The sequence below is a fragment of the Arachis hypogaea genome, chromosome 11, assembly GCF_003086295.3.
Source record: "Arachis hypogaea cultivar Tifrunner chromosome 11, arahy.Tifrunner.gnm2.J5K5, whole genome shotgun sequence".
Classification (NCBI taxonomy): Eukaryota; Viridiplantae; Streptophyta; class Magnoliopsida; order Fabales; family Fabaceae; genus Arachis; species Arachis hypogaea.
This window is the reverse complement of record NC_092046.1, coordinates 118,982,632-118,989,183: the sequence shown is the minus strand read 5'-3', so window position 1 is coordinate 118,989,183 and position 6,552 is coordinate 118,982,632. Positions and strand designations below refer to the sequence as shown.

The 6,552-nt window shown below is 36.2% G+C and overlaps 2 non-coding genes across 2 annotated transcripts; both read right to left on the bottom strand.

The window, feature by feature from the left end:
* Nucleotides 1-328: 328 nt before the first annotated feature.
* Nucleotides 329-436, bottom strand: LOC112725250 (small nucleolar RNA R71). The gene has a single exon (XR_003164370.1). It is a non-coding gene; the product is annotated as a small nucleolar RNA R71 (small nucleolar RNA).
* A 5,776-nt stretch (nucleotides 437-6,212) lies between these two features.
* LOC112725249 (small nucleolar RNA R71) lies at nucleotides 6,213-6,320 on the bottom strand. Its single transcript, XR_003164369.1, has one exon. It is a non-coding gene; the product is annotated as a small nucleolar RNA R71 (small nucleolar RNA).
* Between the last annotated feature and the right edge of the window lie 232 nt (nucleotides 6,321-6,552).

The following is a 6,552-nucleotide window of genomic DNA, read 5'->3' as shown; positions in this document are numbered from 1 at the left end:
ACATGGAAGAAGCATCTCCATCCCTACCATTGGAGCAAACAATTTTGAGCTGAAACCTCAATTAGTTTCTCTGATGCAGCAGAACTGCAAGTTCCATGGACTTCCATCTGAAGATCCTTTTCAGTTCTTAACTGAATTTTTGCAGATCTGTGATACTGTTAAGACTAATGGAGTAGATCCTGAAGTCTACAGGCTCATGCTTTTCCCTTTTGTTGTAAGAGACAGAGCTAGAGTGTGGTTGGACTCTCAACCCAAAGATAGCCTGAACTCTTGGGATAAGCTGGTCACGGCTTTCTTAGCCAAGTTCTTTCCTCCTCAAAAGCTGAGTAAGCTTAGAGTGGATGTTCAAACCTTCAGACAGAAGGAAGGTGAATCCCTCTATGAAGCTTGGGAGAGATACAAGCAACTGACCAAAAAGTGTCCTTCTGAAATGCTTTCAGAATGGACCATCCTGGATATATTCTATGATGGTCTGTTTGAATTAGCTAAGATGTCATTGGATACTTCTGCAGGTGGATCCATTCACCTAAAGAAAACGCCTACAGAAGCTCAAGAACTCATTGACATGGTTGCTAACCAGTTCATGTACACTTCTGAGAGGAATCCTGTGAGTAATGGGACGCCTCAGAAGAAGGGAGTTCTTGAAATTGATACTCTGAATGCCATATTTATACGCTTTTTGGCATTATTTTTAGTATATTTTTAGTAGAATCTAGTTAGTTTTAGGGATGTTTTTATTGGTTTTTATGTTAAATTCACATTTCTGGACTTTACTATGAGTTTTTGTGTTTTTCTGTGATTTCAGGTATTTTCTGGCTGAAATTGAGGGACTTGAGCAAAAATCAGATTCAGAGGTAGAAGAAGGACTGCTGATGCTGTTGGATTCTGACCTCCCTTCACTCAAAGTGTATTTTTTGGAGCTACAGAACTCGAAATGGTGCGCTTCCAATTGCGTTGGAAAGTAGACATCCAGGGCTTTCCAGAAATATATAATAGTTCATACTTTGGCCGAGTTTAGACGATGCAAAAGGGCGTTGAACGCCAGTTCTACACTGCAGTCTGGAGTTAAACGCCAGAAACACGTCACAAACCAGAGTTGAACGCCAGAAACACGTTACAACCTGGCGTTCAACTCCAGAAAGAGCCTCTGCACGTGTAACATTCAAGCTCAGCCCAAGCACACACCAAGTGGGCCCTGGAAGTGGATTTATGCATCAATTACTTACTTCTGTAAACCCTAGTAGCTAGTTTAGTATAAATAGGACTTTTTACTATTGTATTAGACATCTTTGATCAGTTTTGTGCTATCTTAGACTTTCATGGGGGCTGGCCATTCGGCCATGCCTGGACCATTATCACTTATGTATATTCAAACGGTAGAGTTTCTGCACTCCATAGATTAAGGTGTGGAGCTCTGCTGTTCTTCATGATTTAATGCAAAGTACCACTGTTTTTCTATTCAATTCAACTTATTCCGCTTCTAAGACATCCATTCGCACCCAAGAACATGATGAATGTGATGATTATGTGACGCTCATCATCATTCTCACTTATGAATGCGTGCCTGACAAACACTTCCGTTCTACATGCAACCAAGCTAGAATGAATATCTCTTAGATATCTAATACAGGGGACTGAGTCTGGGTTATTAGTATCTTCGTGGTATAAGTTAGAACCCATGGATGGCCATTCCTGAGATCCGGAAAGTCTAAACCTTGTCTGTGGTATTCCGAGTAGGATCTGGGAAGGGATGGCTGTGACGAACTTCAAACTCGCGAGTGCTGGGCGTAGTGACAGACGCAAAAGGATAGTAAATCCTATTCCAGTATGATCGAGAAACTTCAGATGATTAGCCATGCCGTGATAGAGCATTTGGACCATTTTTACAGAGAGGATGGGATGTAGCCATTGACAACGGTGATGCCCTTACAGAAAGCTTGCCATGGAAAGGAGTAGGACTGATTGGATGAAGACAGCAGGAAAGCAGAAGTTCAGAAGAACGAAAGCATCTCTATACGCTTATCTGAAATTCTAACCAATGAATTACATAAGTATTTCTATCTTTATTTTCTATTTATTTATTATTTATTTTCGAAAACTCCATAACTATTTGATATCCGCCTGACTGAGATTTACAAGGTGACCATAGCTTGCTTCATACCAACAATCTCCGTGGGATCGACCCTAACTCACGTAAGGTTTTATTACTTAGACGACCCAGTGCACTTGCTGGTTAGTTGTGCGAAGTTGTGAAGTTATGCTTGGACCATGGTATTGTGCACCAGTTATTGGCGCCATTGCCAGGGAGAGAACGAACAACAAATTTTACAACCTCAGAGTAACAATTTCGCATGTACCAAGTTTTTGGCGCCGTTGCCGGGGATTGTTCGAGTTTGGACAACTGACGGTTCATCGTGTTGCTCAGATTGGGTAATTTTCTTCTTATTTTATTTTCAAAAAGTTTTCAAAAATTTTTCAAAAGTATTTTCTTCTTTTTTTTGTTTTTCCCAATTAATATTCAAAAAAAATAATATTTTCAAAAAAAAATTTATATTTTTCTTCAGAGTTTTTAAGAATGAATTCTAGTGTTTCATGAAGCATGTTGAAGCCTGGCTGGCTGTAAAGCCATGTCTAAATTCATTTGGACTGGGGCTTCCAACCCAACATTATCAAGAGCAAGCTAGTTGTTGCTAATCCACCTGCTGCTGTTCCTGATCCACCTGATTTACATGCTAAAACTTGACTGGCTATTAAGCCATGTCTAACCCTCAGATTGGAGCTTTAGACTAAGAGTGCAAGATTCCTGGAATTCACATTAAAAATTTTGAAATCCTTATTTTTCTTTTTCACATTAATTTTCGAAAAATCCAAAAAAATCATAAAATCATAAAAATAAAAAATATTTTGTATTTCTTGTTTGAGTCTTGAGTCAATTTCAAGTTTGGTGTCAATTGCATTTTTTCTAAAAATTCTCTGCATTTTTCGAAAATTCATGCATTCATGCATTCATAGTGTTCTTCATGATCTTCAAGTTGTTCCTGGCCAGTCTTCTTGTTTGATCTTGATGTTTTCTTGTTTTGTGTCTTTTCTTATTTTTCATGTGCATTTTTGCATTCATAGTGTCTGAACATGAAAGATTTCTAAGTTTGGTGTCTTGCATGTTTTCTTTGCATTGAAAATTTTTCAAAAATATGTTCTTGATGTTCATCATGATCTTCAAAGTGTTCTTGGTGTTCATCTTGACATTCATAGCATTCTTGCATGCATTCATTGTTTTGATCCATAACTTTCATGCATTGAGTCTTTTTCATGTTTTTCTCTTTCATTATTGAAAATTCAAAAATCAAAAAAATATCTTTCCCTTTTTCACTCATAAATTTCGAAAATTTGGATTGACTTTTTAAAATTTTTTTAAAATTTAGTTGTTTCTTATGAGTCAAATCAAATTTTCAATTTAAAAATCTTATCTTTTTCAAAATCTTTTTCAAAAATCAAATCTTTTTCATTTTTCTTATTTATTTTTGAAAATTTTAAAAATATTTTTCAAAAATCTTTTCTTAATTTTATCTTATAATTTTCGAAAATATTCTCATTAATTAATGTTTTGATTAAAAAATTTCAAGTTTGTTACTTGTGTGTCAAGAAAGATTCAACTTTAAGTTCTAGAATCATATCTTGTGATTTCTTGTCAATCAAGTCATTAATTGTGATTTTAAAAATCAAATCTTTTTCAAAACTAATTCTAATCATATCTTTCTATCATATCTTTTTTTTTTAAATCTTATCTTTTTCAAAAATTTGACTTTCAAATATCTTTTCTAAACTTCTTATCTTCTTATCTTTTCAAAATTGATTTTCAAATCTTTTTCAACCAACTAATTGACTTTTTGTTTGTTTCTTATCTTTTTCAAAACTACCTAACTAACTCTCTCCCTCTAATTTTCGAAAATATCTCCCTCTTTTTCAAAAATTCTTTTTAATTAACTAATTGTTTCAATTTTTAATTTTAACTTGATTTCATTCCTAATTTTCGAAAATCACTAACCCCTTTTCAAAATTTCATTTTCGAAAATCCCCTTTCTCTCTCATCTCCTTCTATGTATTTATTCATCTATTAACACTTCATCTCACCCAAATTCAAACCCCCTCTTCCATCTGTGTTTGAATTTTCTCTACTTCCCTTCTTTACATTACATTCTTTTCTTCTTCTACTCACACAGGGGAACCTCTATACCTGGAAGAAAAGGATCCCTATTATTATTATTTTTCTGTTCCCTCCTTTTCATATGAGCAGGAGCAAGGAAAAGAACATTCTTGTTGAAGCAGACCCTGAACCTGAAAGGACTCTGAAGAGGAAACTAAGAGAAGCTAAAATACAACAATCCAGAGACAACCTTACAGAAATTTTCGAACAAGAAGAGGATATGGCAGCCAAAAATAACAATAATGCAAGGAGGATGCTTGGTGACTGATAAACCACTATTTTATGGTTTATCTTGTGCTCAATTGAGTGGTTTTTATCTACTCTTTACCCACTTATTCATACTATTTGCATGGTTTTATATTTTCTTCCTAATTATGTGCTTTGATTGAAAACATGCTTCTTTGATCTTATATTTGCTTATTATTAATCCTCTCTTATTACCATTAGATGCCTTGATATGCGTGTTAAGTGTTTTCAGAGATTACAGGGCAGGAATGGCTCGCAGGATGGGAAGAAAGCATGCAAAAGTGGAAGGAATGCAAGAAGTTGGAGAAATTGCTAAGTTATCCAGCCTGACCTCTCTGCACTCAAACGGCTATAACTTTAGCTACAGAGGTCCAAACGACGCGGTTTCAGTTGCGTTGGAAAGCTAACGTCCGGGGCTTCGATTTGATATATAATATGCTATAGTTCCTCTGACGCTAGGCGACGCGACCGCGTGATCCATGCGGCCGCGTCGCAAGTGACGGAAATCAGCGCAAATGAATTCGCAACCAGCGAATTCTGGACTGTTTTTCACCCAGTTTGCGGCCTAGAAAACACAGATTAGAGGCTATAAAGTGGGGGAATGCATCCATACATATCACGCTTCCATAATTCACTTTTCATGTAGTTTTTAGAGGGAGAGGTTCTCTCCTCTCTCTTAGGATTTAGGATTAGGATTCCTCTTAAAGGAATTAGGATATATTATTATTTCAACTTTATTATTTCAACTTCTTCCGAGGTTCAATGTTCTTTTTATTTCTTTTCTCAATTTTGTTTATGACTCTCTATGTTTAGATTGATTTTCTATTTAATATATCTTGAGGTACTTCAGACTTATGATTGCTCCTTTTTATTATATAAATAAATTAGATTTTTCCCTTTTGGCTTTGGTTGATTTATTGGTAACGCTTAAGCTGTCAAATAAAGCAGTGGTTGAAATTGGGAGTTGCTCCAATAACTCTAGTCTTTCCATAGGAATTGACTAGGACCTGAGGATTAAGCTAATTAATCCACTTGATTTACCTTCATAGTTAGAGGTTAACAAAGTGGGATTAAAACCCAATTCTCATGGCAATTGATAAGGATAGGACTTCCAGTTCTTCATACTTTGCCAAGAGTTTATTTTTATTATTAATTTATCTTTCATAATTATTCCTCTTTCTCAAAACCCCAATTTACAATCTCCATAACCATTAATAAGAACATACTTCCCTACAATTCCTTGAGAAGACGACCCGAGGTTTGAATACTCGGTTATCAATTTCAAAGGGGTTTGTTACTTGTGACAACCAAAACGTTTGTACGAAGGGATTTCTGTCGGTTTAGAGACTATATCTACAACGCGACTGTTTTTATGACATTCTTTACTGGCAAAAATCTTAACGTCAGTGACTTTACTGCACCTAATTCTAATTTACATGGAAGAAGCATCTCCATCCCTACCATTGGAGCAAACAATTTTGAGCTGAAACCTCAATTAGTTTCTCTGATGCAGCAGAACTGCAAGTTCCATGGACTTCCATCTGAAGATCCTTTTCAGTTCTTAACTGAATTTTTGCAGATCTGTGATACTGTTAAGACTAATGGAGTAGATCCTGAAGTCTACAGGCTCATGCTTTTCCCTTTTGTTGTAAGAGACAGAGCTAGAGTGTGGTTGGACTCTCAACCCAAAGATAGCCTGAACTCTTGGGATAAGCTGGTCACGGCTTTCTTAGCCAAGTTCTTTCCTCCTCAAAAGCTGAGTAAGCTTAGAGTGGATGTTCAAACCTTCAGACAGAAGGAAGGTGAATCCCTCTATGAAGCTTGGGAGAGATACAAGCAACTGACCAAAAAGTGTCCTTCTGAAATGCTTTCAGAATGGACCATCCTGGATATATTCTATGATGGTCTGTTTGAATTAGCTAAGATGTCATTGGATACTTCTGCAGGTGGATCCATTCACCTAAAGAAAACGCCTACAGAAGCTCAAGAACTCATTGACATGGTTGCTAACCAGTTCATGTACACTTCTGAGAGGAATCCTGTGAGTAATGGGACGCCTCAGAAGAAGGGAGTTCTTGAAATTGATACTCTGAATGCCATAT